The sequence below is a fragment of the Aquarana catesbeiana genome, linkage group LG04 (assembly GCF_042186555.1).
Source record: "Aquarana catesbeiana isolate 2022-GZ linkage group LG04, ASM4218655v1, whole genome shotgun sequence".
Taxonomy (NCBI): domain Eukaryota; kingdom Metazoa; phylum Chordata; class Amphibia; order Anura; family Ranidae; genus Aquarana; species Aquarana catesbeiana.
Genome location: NC_133327.1, coordinates 335,958,682 through 335,972,250, shown reverse-complemented (window position 1 = coordinate 335,972,250; position 13,569 = coordinate 335,958,682). Strand labels below are relative to the sequence as shown.

At 44.7% G+C, this 13,569-nt stretch overlaps 1 protein-coding gene across 1 annotated transcript in view; it reads left to right on the top strand.

Annotated features, from left to right (window-relative positions):
- Nucleotides 1–13,569, top strand: part of UBE2J1 (ubiquitin conjugating enzyme E2 J1) — a 73,901-nt gene that overhangs the window by 45,901 nt on the left and 14,431 nt on the right. The window lies entirely within an intron of this gene.

Sequence of the window (13,569 nt, the reverse complement as noted above, 5' to 3'; positions counted from 1 at the left end):
ATCATGTGAGTAGAGTGACATTGCAGGAGTGACATCATCACGGATTGGCAAAAGATGGCCGGAGCCTGCGAATGCGGGAGGAAGACTGAGTGAAGATGGAAGCCCTGTCAGTGCTACAGGGCTTCTTTTTAGGGTAAATCTCTCATAATGTGCAGCACCATGGCAGTTGCAGATCAAACGGAAGCAGCTTCCTTGGCTGTAAAGGATATTGGGGTTTAATTCTGATATTAAATAGTATAGACACTTATTTGTAATGTTTTACATTTACAGTTATACCCTGTGTGAGCCTGAATTATTTTCTATTTAGTCATTTTCTGACTAAAGTCCCACTTTAAATATACAGCTAATCATTTTTTTTTTCAGATGAACACTATATAAATTGGTGTAGAGAGTTCATCCTTAACCGATTGTGGACCGCCCACCGTAGACTTACTTTGCGCTGGATTACGTACCTACTACGTGATCGGCGCACTTGGGTAGAGAGCGCCACCCCGGCTGTGCTGAGATCGGCTGCAGCACCAACTAATCAGTGGCTGCTGATTGGTCGCTGGTGTTCTATTGAAAAGTGCATCCTGTCGGATAATGTCTCCGGCTATCTGCGCATGTGCAGTACGCAACGTTGCTCGTGATGATATGTTGATCAACTGGCGTGACATCCACACTGTGCATGCACAGATAGTCGGAGGCATTATCTGACGATCTGCAAAGGGAGAATGTAATCGTGAAACACACCGAAATCCGCTTGTCTCGTGATCCGTCATTTCTCCCGCATGAGCAGAGAAGCAGGCACAATTCTTCCTTTGCAGATCGTCGGATAATGACGGACGATCTAGACGATCTGTGCATGCGCATTGTCGGCGTCGCGCCAGCTGATCAACATATCAGTTGGAGTGTTGTTGCATCCTGCACATTCGCAGATCGTCGGCAGCATTATTCGATGGGGATGCACTATTCGATAGAACACTTGCATCCGACGATCGGCTCTGGGCATTACTGAAGAGAGTCCTGTGTAGGTAAACAAACACAGAGCTCTGACAGCACACACAGTTACACATGTTGGCCACACATTTAACCCGTTGGTCGCCCTAGATATTAACCCTTTCCCTGCCAGTGTCATTAGTACAGCGACAGTGGCTATTTTAACCCCTGGCCGCCGAGCATATGCAGATGTGCGGCCTCGGCTTTCGGGGGTTATACTGGGATGATGCTGCAGGCATCATCCTAGTACCGGTTTTTAGAGCGAGCGATCGGCTTTCCAGGGATAACAACTGATGCGGCTAAAAGCCGCTTGATTGTTATCCCAGAGGAGCAGGAGTGGACGTCTCCCCCCTCCTGCCGATCTAACCAGGCCTCCCGTCCCACCAGGAAACTCGATCGACAATCCGCCACTTCCGGCGGCTAGGGACAGACTGGCACGAAGCCGGAAACGGCTTTGTTCCAGTCTCCTGATTGTAAAAACGGAAGTGACGTCACAGCGTCACTTCCTGTCTACTCGGCTGCCAATGGCACTGGTTTTTAAAAAATATACAGTATTCAGATTCGCCGATAACGGCGATCTGAATACGTTGAAGTGCAAAGGAGGGATCGGGGGTCACCACCTATTACTGTCACAAGGGATGTTTACATTCCTCGTGACAGCAATAAAAGTAATCAAACATTTTTTTTTTTCTTAAACGCAATTTAATAATATAAAAATGAAACAAAATAAATAAAAAAAAATGTTTTAAAGCGCCCCTGTCCCCGCGAGCTCGCGCAGCAAAGAAAACGCATACAGAAGTTGCGCCCGCATGTGTAAACAGTGTTCAAAACACATGTGAGGTATCGTCGCGATCGTCAGAGCGAGAGCAATAATTCTAGCACTAGACCTCCTCTGTAACTCTAACCTGGTAACCATAAAAAAATTTAAAGCGTCGCCTATGGGGATTTTTAGGTACCGTAGTTTGTCGTCATTCCATGAGTGCGTGTAATTATAAAGCGTGACATGTTTGGTATCTATTTACTTGGCGTAACATCATCTTTCACATTATACAAAAAAATTGGGCTAACTTTACTGTTTCCGTTTTTTTTAAATTCATGAGTGTCCCTTTTCCCAAAAAGTTGCGTTTAAAACACCGCTGCACAAATATCGTGTGATAAAAAAATATTGCAACAATCGCCATTTTATTCTCTGGATTCTCTGCTAAAAAAAATGTGTGTGTGTGTATATAATATATATACACACACAAATATATATATATATATATATATATATATATATATATATATATATAGTTTGGGAGCTCTAAGTAATTTTCCCCTATCGTCTTTCAGGACAGCCACCATGAGAGATAGTCTCCTCCTCTTCCTCTTAGGAAACACTGCGCCAGCCCATAAATTCTCACTTCCCCCTGCCAGACCACAGTATTAGTGTTTCCTCCGGTGGGGAGACACTGTGCAAGGAACCAGGCTTTTCAGTCAAGGGACTGTGGCTGTTATTTGTTTTTTTGAGCCTGTAAATGGGAGCAGGGGCTTCCTATGGGCATGGGGGGACTTACCCCTCGATTCGGTGGCCACCACTTCCTAGCTGAGCGCAGCTTCAGGCTGTGGGGGTTCCCTATCGCGGTCACAGGGCTGCAGCAGGCTGGCGTCCGCCCTTCCTGTATACTTTACAGGCCGCTCTCTTTTTGGAACTAGGCGGGCCGGACGACGGGCGACGTCATTTCCGGCGGAAGGGCGGGGGCTTGCCTTTGACCCGCGGCTTCCGGTTCCGGGTCGCAGGGCTGATAGGGAAGCCAGGCACAGGCTGGAGACAAGTCTGGGACGCGCACAGGCAGCGTTGGACTCGGTAGTAGCAACCACCTGCAAGTCATGTCGGAAGCGGATGCTCAACCAACGGACACTACCTCCAGCCTTCCTAAGGTAAGAGTGCTTTGGGGAAAAGTACTCTTTACCTAGGATTGTCCCTCCATGTATGGTTCCTGTCATGGGGGGGCAGATACCCTGGGTGGTCAGGGGAGGGAGGCTCAGATCCCCATAGATGAAGGAGGGTCTAGTGCACTCCCAGGGTTGTATCCTTGTTTTTTTAAAAAAAAAAAAAAAAAAAAAAAGTGACAGAAATGTTTGTTTTTCCTTTCTTGTATTTCAGAAAGCTACAGAAAAATCTAAGTCTACCCATAGCTCTAAGAGGAGGTGTGCCTCTTGCAGGGACACATTAGGGGAGGCATGGACAAAGGTCTTGTGTAGGGAGTGCATAGACTCCCTTGTTAAGGAGAGGGACTCTGAACAGGAGTCAGGACTTGCAGCCTCAGTTAAGGAGCTCTCGTCCACCTTTTCTTCATTTAAGGCCTTATTTGAAGGGTTTCAACCTCCCATTAGTCCAGCTCCCCAGGATACAACCCCGCCTCAGGCGCAGGGCTCTGCTCCTGCCCAACCTGCAACTTCAGTTAGGGCAGAGGAAGCTCCAGGGCCTTCCGGAGTGGAACTAAGACAGCCAGATAGTTCCTCCTCCGATTCCCAGGATGGTTCTGAGGGGGAGGACCAGGACGGGGAGTCCAGGAGATCCTCCAGATATAAATTATCCCTAGAGGAGGTAGAGGACCTCTTAGGGGCTATTTATACAACCCTCGGTATTCAGGAGGACAGGAAACCCCTGACCCTTCATGACCAGATGTACAGAGGCTTGGGGGAACAAAAGAAAAAGGTTTTTCCAGTTCATGAAGTACTGGTTGAAACTATCAAAAAGGAGTGGCAGGATCCCGAAAGGAAATCCTTTTTTTCTAGATCCTTAAAGAGGAGATTTCCGTTTTCGGATGATCCTACATCTGTCTGGAATAAAAATCCCAAGTTAGATGCTGCTTTCTCCCAGGTTTCCAGACACACTGACCTGGCTTTTGAGGACATGGGGGCCCTGGTGGATGTCATGGATAAGAGAATAGACTCTCTCCTTAAAAAGACGTGGGATTCAACAATTGGTAACTTGAAACCTGAGTTGGCTGTCACAGTAGTGGCTCGCAATCTGGAGCACTGGCTCTCTAAGATTCAAGAGCATATTGAGGCTGGAACGGCAAAAGAAACCATTCTGTCTTCTTTCCCTACGATTCTGCGGGGTATCGCCTACATAGCTGATGCCTCGGCAGAGTCAGTATGTATGACGGCCAGATCAGCGGCTCTGGCCAATTCGGCCAGGAGGGCCCTCTGGCTAAAAACCTGGCCGGGCGATAGCGCCTCTAAAGTCAAATTGTGCGGCATACCGTTAACGGGAGACCTTCTCTTCGGCCCAGGCTTAGAGACTGTCTTAGACCGCACAGCAGACAGGAAGAAATCCTTCCCGGTTAAGCGGAAAACCCCTGCACCTACAAAGAAGGGGTTTCGTCCGCAAAAGCGTAAAGAGACTCCAAAGCCGGAAGGGCAAAGGAAGTTCTGGGGTCAGAAAGGCAAGGGCAGAGGAGGGGCGATTTTTCGCCCTCCTGAACAGCCCCGTAAAAGTCAATGACTCCCCAACCATGGTGGGGGGAAGATTGGGGGCCTTCCTCCCACAGTGGGAGGCAATATCCCCCAATCGCTTTATCCTAGGGATTATAAGAAGGGGGTACCATATCGATTTCACAAATCTTCCTCCTCGGAGATTTTTGGTCACGCACCTACCCAGGTGTACGGCAAAAGCCGAGGCTCTGTTGGAAGCATTAAGAGATCTGGTAGATCAGAATGTGGTTCTAAAAGTCCCAAAAGCCGAGGAGGGAGAGGGGTTTTATTCACACATCTTCGTAGTGAAGAAACCCACAGGGAAATTCAGACTGATTCTGAATCTAAGGCCCCTGAACAAGTCAGTGACATACAGGAGATTCCGTATGGAAACAATTTTCACGGTGAGAACACTGTTGCCCCGCAACTGCTTTATGGTATCCCTGGACCTAAAGGACGCGTATCTACACGTTCCCATAGCAGAAGCCTCACAGAGGTTTCTCCGGCTAGCGGTAGATCTAGGTGGAACAACGGTACATCTACAGTTTCAGACGCTGCCTTTCGGGCTATCCTCCTCGCCCCGCATCTTCACCAAGGTCTTGGCGGAGGTGATGGCCTTTCTTCGGCTCCAGGGAATATCAGTGATAGCATACCTGGACGACCTGCTCCTGTTTGCAGCGTGTCCACTGCAGTTAGTCAGGGATCTAGAACTTACAAGAAGAGTTCTTTCAGGTCTAGGGTGGCTAATGAACTTGGAGAAATCCAGTTTGATTCCCTCCCAGCGCATTACCTACTTGGGCTACCAGTTGGACTCAACACTACTGAGAGTGTTTCTTCCAAGAGAAAAAATACTAAAGCTGGACAGGGCAGTGGCTGGTCTCCAGTGCAGCAGTCGGGTCTCCATAAGAGTTCTGATGTCGGCCCTGGGTCTTTTGACCGCGACCCTCCCAGCAGTGCAATGGGCAGGTCTGCACTTTCGTCCCTTATAGTCCTTTGTCCTAAGGGTATGGGATCACAGCCAGAGAAGTCTGGATGCCTTGGTTCAGGTCCCATCCCAAGTAAAGAGATCCCTCTGGTGGTGGAGGAGGGTCTCAAACTTGTCGCAGGGTCGTCTGTGGTTCATCCCAGTCTCTCAGGTGGTAACCACAGACGCAAGCGGCAGAGGTTGGGGGGCGCATCTGGGTTCCCTTGTAGCACAGGACACCTGGGAGGGAAACGAACTCAGAAGGTCGTCCAATTGGAAGGAGCTGAAGGCAATCGGGCTAGCACTCAGGTTCTTCAAAAAGGAGCTACAGGGCCACCATGTACAGGTGCAGTCGGACAACTCGTCCGCCGTAGCTTATGTGAACAAGCAGGGAGGCACAAAGAGCGGAGTACTGCTGGCATTGGCATCAGACATTCTGAGCTGGGCCGAGACTCACACTCTCTCACTCTCAGCAGTCTACCTGAGAGGAGAAAAGAATGTGATAGCAGACTTTCTCAGCCGAACCAAGCTGAGAGAGGGCGACTGGATCCTCAACCAGGAGGTTTTCAATCTCATCTCAGAGAAGTGGGGTCCTCCAGAGGTAGATCTGTTCGCGTCAAAAAACAACGCGAAAACCCCTTGTTTTTTCTCCCTAAACAGAGGGGAGGGAGCACAAGGGGTCGACGCATTGATCCAGGACTGGCATTTCAGAATCTGCTATGCCTTCCCGCCCCCAGCGTTATTACCAGCAGTTCTCAGGAAGTTTCAGATGGAAAACACGTCCCTGATTCTGGTAGCACCACATTGGCCAAAGAGGGCTTGGTTCTCAGTACTCAAGCAGCTAGCGGTCGAACCTCCCTTATTCCTGCCACCTCGAGAGGATCTCCTCTCACAGGGCCCAGTCCTCTGTCCACAGGTTCACCAATGGCAGTTAGCGGCCTGGCTACTGAGGAGGGTATGCTGAGAGCTAGGGGTTTTTCTGAGAAATTAATCTCCACCCTCCTCAATAGCAGGAAGAAGGAAACACGCCAGATATATAAAAAAAATCTGGGTACGTTTCAATAAATGGTGTGCAGAAGGCTCCCTTGCGGTACATAGTCCCACAGCTGTGTTGGAATTCCTTCAGTGCGGGGCAGACAGGGGTTTATCCATAAGTACCCTTAAAGGTCAGGTGTCAGCACTTAGTGCTTATTTAGAGAAACATCTGGCCACCAACCCCTGGGTGGTCAGATTCTTTAAGGCTCTGTCTAGACAAAGACCGGTTCAAGGTCCTCCCTTTCCCAAGTGGGACCTATCGTTAGTTTTGCAGGGCCTGACGGGAATCCCCTTTGAACCTTTAGAGGAATGTCTACTAAAGGATCTTACGTTAAAAACAGTTTTTTTGGTAGCAGTGACAACTGCCAGGAGAGTCAGCGAGATTGAGGCCTTATCTGTTAGACCTCCTTTTTGCGTTATTTTTCCAGATCGGATCATCTTTAAGACCGATCCAGCATTTTTACCTAAGGTTGCTTCTGGTTTCCACAGAAGTCAGGAGGTAGTTTTACCCTCATTTTGTCCCAACCCCTCGGGGGAAAGGGAATTAAAATTTCATTCTTTGGATGTAAGGAGATGTATCCTTAGATACCTAGAGCTGACCAAGATGTTTAGAAAGTCAGACTCTTTATTTGTTTTGTTTTCTGGGGCCAGAAAAGGATGCAAAGCGTCTCGACGCACTATTGCCAGATGGCTCAGAGTAGCCATTGGCCAGGCCTATACATTGGCAGGGAAAGAAATCCCAATGGGTATAAGAGCACACTCTACTAGAGCTATGGCAGCTTCGCAGGCAGAAAGGGCTGGAGCAACGCCAGAGCAAATATGCAGGGCTGCAACATGGTCCAGCTACTCCACTTTTGTAAAGCACTACAGAGTGGACCTGGTGTCGGCTAGTGAGCAAGCCTTTGGGCGAAAGGTATTGCAAGCGGTAGTCCCACCCTAAACTGGTAAGTGCTCGTTTATCCTCTCATGGTGGCTGTCCTGAAAGACGATAGGGGAAAATTAGAGTTACGTACCGGTAACGTCTTTTCCAGTAGTCTTTCAGGACAGCCCTAGTTACCCACCCGAAATTTTTGGGGGGGTCTTACAAAAGACCAGAACGCAGCATGATAATGATATGGAATAGTATGTTATTAATGTGTTCTTGTGTCTCCCCAGCTGACCGGAGGTAATCTCGGAATATACTGAGGTCTGGCAGGGGGAAGTGAGAATTTATGGGCTGGCGCAGTGTTTCCTAAGAGGAAGAGGAGGAGACTATCTCTCATGGTGGCTGTCCTCTCATGGTGGCTGTCCTGAAAGACTACTGGAAAAGACGTTACCGGTACGTAACTCTAATTTTCTAGCAAAAAATATGGATTTTAACTTGTAAACACCAAAAGTCAGAAATAGGCTTAGTCATGAAAGGGTTAAGCACTGATCACTGTATTGGTGTCACTGATTCCCAAAAAAGTTTCAGTTAGGTGTCTGATTTGTCCGCTGCAATATCGCAGTCCTGCCATAAGTCGCTGACCACTGCCATTACAAGTAAAAAATAAATAAAAATCCCATAAATATATCCCATAGTTTGTGGACGCTATGACTTTTGCACAAACCATTTAATATATGCTTATTAGAGTTATTTTGTTTACCAAAAATATGTAGCAGAATACATATTGGCCTACATTTTTTTTTTTTTTTTAATTGGATGTGGTTTTTTTTATAGCAGAAAGTGTCTGTATGTGTGTGTGTGTGTGTATGTATGTATGTATGTATGTATATATATATGTATATGTGTGTATATGTATGTATGTATGTGTATGTATATATATATATATATATATATATATATATATATATATATATATATATATATATATATATATATATATATATATATATATATATTCATATATTCAAAATTGTCAGTTTTTTAGTTTATAGCGCAAAAAATAAAAACCGCAGAGGTGATCAAATACCACCAAAATCTCTATTTGTGGGGAAAAAAAGGGGCATAAATTTTATTTGGGTACATTGTCGAACAACCGCGCAATTGTCAGTTCAAGTAATGCAGTGCCATATCGCAAATAATGGCCTGCTCATGAAAAGGGGTAAATCTTCCAGAACTGAAGTGGTTAAACAATAATTCCAGGTTCAGACACAATATAAACTTCATATCTTTGTTGCCCAACAGTGTTATTTTTTTTAAATGCAATGTTTTTGTTTTTTTTTTTTTTTTGTTTTTTAAAGTTTTTATAAAAAGTACAGTATGGCTTTGGGTTACAGTCTTTGCAAGAGTAGGTATGCAAGAAGGCAAACAATCAGCAATTCCTGGAGAATAAGGAGAGCTGTCACCTTTTTAAGTAAAGTTATAGGTAGTAAATCCAGCACCGGCCTACGCAAGAAACTACTTGGCTGACTAGTCATGTGGAGAAATAGTCTCAAAACTTGGCAGTTAGAATGTGTGAAAAAAAAAATGTAGTTGCAGAGTAGTGTCCTAAAGCAGATCTGAGCACCACAACCCAAAAACGCTATTTTAATTCATTTTTAAAATTCAAAGCAAACTAACTCCCCCATCCACCATGTCTCCATGCTTTATTTTCCTGAGAAATCGCTTTGAAAAACTCCCCCTAGCATTTGTGGCCATCTTGAGTAAGGGCAGACGATTCATGTAGCATTTACTCCCTGGAATCCATCTGCCCTTATCTCAGGCATGCAGGCAAGATGGTGTGCTTAGCTGAGAAAACCCCTCCTTCCCTCCTGTAGACTCCTGGGATGTAGAACAACGTTTGCCTAGGCCATACAAACCATAAACTAACTAAAGAAATATAAAATAAAGGAGAACTCCTGTGTTATTTTTATACAACATAACCTGTACACTACTCATACTATGCACAGACCATGCTTTGCTTGCAAGCTGGTGACAAGTCGGCAGGGTTTTCCTATGAAACAAGAGAGCCTGTGCAGTAATTCCTACAATATTCATAACTGTTTATAGACGATGGTTTTAAAAGCTTTACTGCAAATCCTTTTAGAGTTAAAGCGATAGTAAACTGCATTATTTATTTATTTTTTTTAACCCTGTAAGACAAAGGAATGCCTCACAACATAAAGAAGATAAAACACAGCCTCTGAACTGCCATGTGTACTGCTTAGTTTAAGTCACTGGGATTTTGGATGACCTGCGTTTTTGAGGTGCTTTCCAAAACCAGGAGAACAATGCCCATTAACATGAGCCCTTATGCACCCCTTTCTTGCGGGTCGTGTGTTGTAATATCCGTCTCTTGAAGAGCTCTGGATGCCGCTTTTGCCAACACTTTGGGTGTCCACCACTGAGACTGTGGTTTCTACTGTGACCCTCAAGTCATTAAAGGATACAGGAAATCAATCACAGAGGAAGTTTGTTTAGAACTTTCCCTGCTCCTCTTACCTACAGCAGCTTGCTAGGAGAGAAGGAAATATCTGTAAGGCCTCTTTCAAAGTGACAGTGATCCATGGAGGGTCAAATTTCAGAGGCAGCAGTTCCAGAGTGGCAGTTTGCTGCTTCCTGATATTCCTGTTTTTTCCTTGTTTTTTATTTTTTTTATTTTTTTTTCTCCGCAACAGGAATCTTGCTTCTAAAATACTGCATGCAGCTATGTGCCAAACATGGTTGTGGCACAGTCCCATTGACTTTAATTGGGTGATTTGCCAGCGGAATACCTGCCAAATCTGACATGCCAAGGCAAGTTTGCTGAACCATGAAGTACAGCATTGTGGCAGCGGCAATGTGAATGAACCTGAGCTTCTTCCATGTAAATTTGTAGGTAGGCTGCCGAGGGCACTAAAATTTGGATCAGCCACCTGTTATACTGTCCCCTTGCCACCTGTGTGAAGTTGGCCTAACTGGCAATAATACAGTAGTGAAAAATAAAGTAATGTATACACACACACTATATTACCAAAAGTATTGGGACGCCTGCCTTTACACGCACGTGAACTTTAATGGCATCCCAGTCTTAGTCTGTAGGGTACAATATTGAGTTGACCCACCCTTTGCAGCTATATCAACTTCAATATGCATGTGGATGAGAAGGCCTGACTCGCAGTCTCCGCTCTAATTCATCCCAAAGGTGTTCTATCAGGTTGAGGTCAGGAATCTGTCCAGGCCAGTCAAGTTCCTCCACCCCAAACTCGCTCATCCATCTCTTTATGGAACTTGCTTTGTGCACTGGTCCAAATCATTTGGTGGAGGGGGGATTATGGTGTGGGGTTGTTTTTAGGGGTTGGCCTTGGCCCCTTGGTTCCAGTGAAGGGAACTCTTAAGGCGAAAGCATACCAAGACATTTTGGACAATTTCGTGCTGCCAACTTTGCACCAGTGCACAAACAAGGTCCCCAAGACATGGATGAGCGAGTTTGGGGTGGAGGAACTTGAGTGGCCTGCACAGAGTCCTGACCTCAACCCGATAGAACACCTTTGGGATGCATTAGAGTGGAGACTGAGAGCCAGGCCTTCTTGTCCACATCAGTGCCCAACCTCACAAATGCACCTCTGGAAGAATGGTCTAACCTTCCCATAGACGCACTTCTAAACCTTGTGGACAGCCTTCCCAGAAGAGTTGTAGGTGTGTGTGTGTGTGTGTGTGTGTGTGTATGTGTATGTGTATATATATATATATATATATATATATATATATATATATATATATATATATATATATATATATATATATATATATATATATATATATATATATAATATAATATAAAATTTTACCATAGTCTAACATACATAGGGTGGCCACATAATCAATAAATACTTTACAACAAATTACACATAAGTATATGCTTTTAAAAACATGGGTACCTAAGCACCCTAAGATAGCTATGCATATTCCAAAGATCTCATGAAAAGTAAACTAAGCTTTATATTAAAAACTAACCTAAAACAAAAGAAAACCCACCATATCTGCTGCCCGCCCCACCATGAAAACCCCTTCAAGAGACAAAGAGGAATCTAAACTCCTGTGTGGTTCGATATGTAGCCCAGGTCACAACATGTATATTTAAGCTATTATGTTCCGCCAGTAAATATTCCAGATCCATGATCAAATTAATTTCCAATACCGATTCAGCCAAAGTAGGCACTACTGGAGATTTGTCTTATTGCTCTAGTTGCTGTCAAAAGGTGACAAAGTATGTCACATTTTATGTTTCTAATAGAACTTGACAATATGGACAATAAAGTAATCTGAGGAGTATTGGGAATAAAAGTCCCTGTCACTTTACGATAAAGTTGTAGAACAGAGGCCCAGGACCTCTTAATTAGGGTGCACTCGGCCCATATATAAAGCATAGTAGCCTCTTGGTTTCCACATCGCCAACACAAGCTAGATGCAGAAGGATATTCACGATGTAAAGTATCTGGGCACCTGTACCATCGTGACGGAATTTTGAAGTTTTTCTCTTGTGCTGCGCCTGCTATAGAGAGCTTATGAGACAGTATAAATGCGTTCTCTTGAGTTTTTCATTTCTTCTCCCACTTAACGGTGAACAGGAGGGTTTGGATGAGAAGGAAAAGAGAAAATAGAATAGATTTTTGAAGTTGTTTGCTTTGGGGGGAAGTCACTAAGTAGTAGATCATCAAAGTAGTATTTGAGATAAACTTCTGTTTATCAGCAACTGAAGCAAGACATTCATTTGTTGCTGCAAAAACCAATTCTCCCTTCCATATTCATCAGAAATGGAAACCATAAGATTAGGGAGGGAGCTGTCTTCTGAGAGAATTGAAGCCAAACGGCGAAGTATTGATTTAGCTCAAGGACCTAGGGTGCGACAATGTGCCCCTATCAGAAAAGACGGATTGTCAAATAGAGGCGTTGTAGAGAATATAGCCGGCGATATGGAGATGCTCTGTCAGGGTGTCCCATAAGCCCAGTGTCTGTTTTAGTAGGTATTAAAGGGGACCAATGTCCTTTCTCTTAAAAGGTGGAATCCAGGGGAGAGCTTGTAGATCCCACAAGGCTAATGATTGTTCAGTCTGAACCCACGGTTTCCTTTGGCGATAGTGAAACTAGTCTACGATCCTTTTTAGGACGGATGCTTGATGGTACAAGGCTGTATCCATGCCGCCTCTATTCCTAGGTAGAGAAAGCACTTTACGATTCAACCGGGGACATTTCGATCCCCATATGTGAAGGCTGTAAAGGCCCTCTGCAGATTATGAAAAAAGCAGCTGGAATATATACTGGAACTGTTTGGAAAATGTATAAAAATCTTGGAATAACTTCCATTTTCAATGTAATAATTTTCTCAAACCATGAGAGGGTTTTCCTATCATAGTTTTGAAGAACAAGAATGGTTTTACATAGAAGAGCTTCATGGTTAAGAAAGTAGAACTTTTGATCCTGTGGGATATGTACCCCTAGATATTTTAAAGAAGTTGATCAGATTCTGAAGATTAGAAGTGTCTGTATTGTGGTAGCCGAGAGTGAAACATTAAGAATTTACGATTTTAAAAAGATTGACCTTGAATTTACTCACAAAACGAAACTTTTTAAATTCTTGTAGAATGGAGGGTATGGATATGTGGGGTTGGGTCATGTACAGCAGGAGGTCATCTGCAAATAGGGACCGTTTGACCTGAAGTGGACCTACAAATATCACAGGGATGTTAAGATAATGCCTAATGGCAATGCTCCATTGTTCATATATAAAGCTAAGGACAAAGAGGGCAACCCTAATGCATACCAATATTAATAGGGAATAGTGCAGAGAGTGATCCCTTGACCCTCACCCTTGCAGAGGGGCAGGCGTACAAGGCCAAAATACTAGAGATCATCCTAGGGCCCAGTCTCATTTGGACTAGTGTATGCCACAAGAATGCCCAACTGACCCTGTCAAAAGCCTTCTCTGCATCTACTGAAAGGAGGCACATGGGAATAGAAAAGAACTGGACGTGTTGCATTAGCAACGTTGTTTTAACCGTATACGCCCATGCCTCCCATTCAGTGACTAAACCCACCCGGTCAAGATGAATAAGAACCCTGAAGCACTGATTGAAGTCTATTAACAATCATCTTATGCCCCGTACACACGATCGGACTTTCCGACAACAAAACCGTGGATTTTTGTTCGAAGGTTGTTGGCTCCAACTTGTCTTGCATACACACGGGC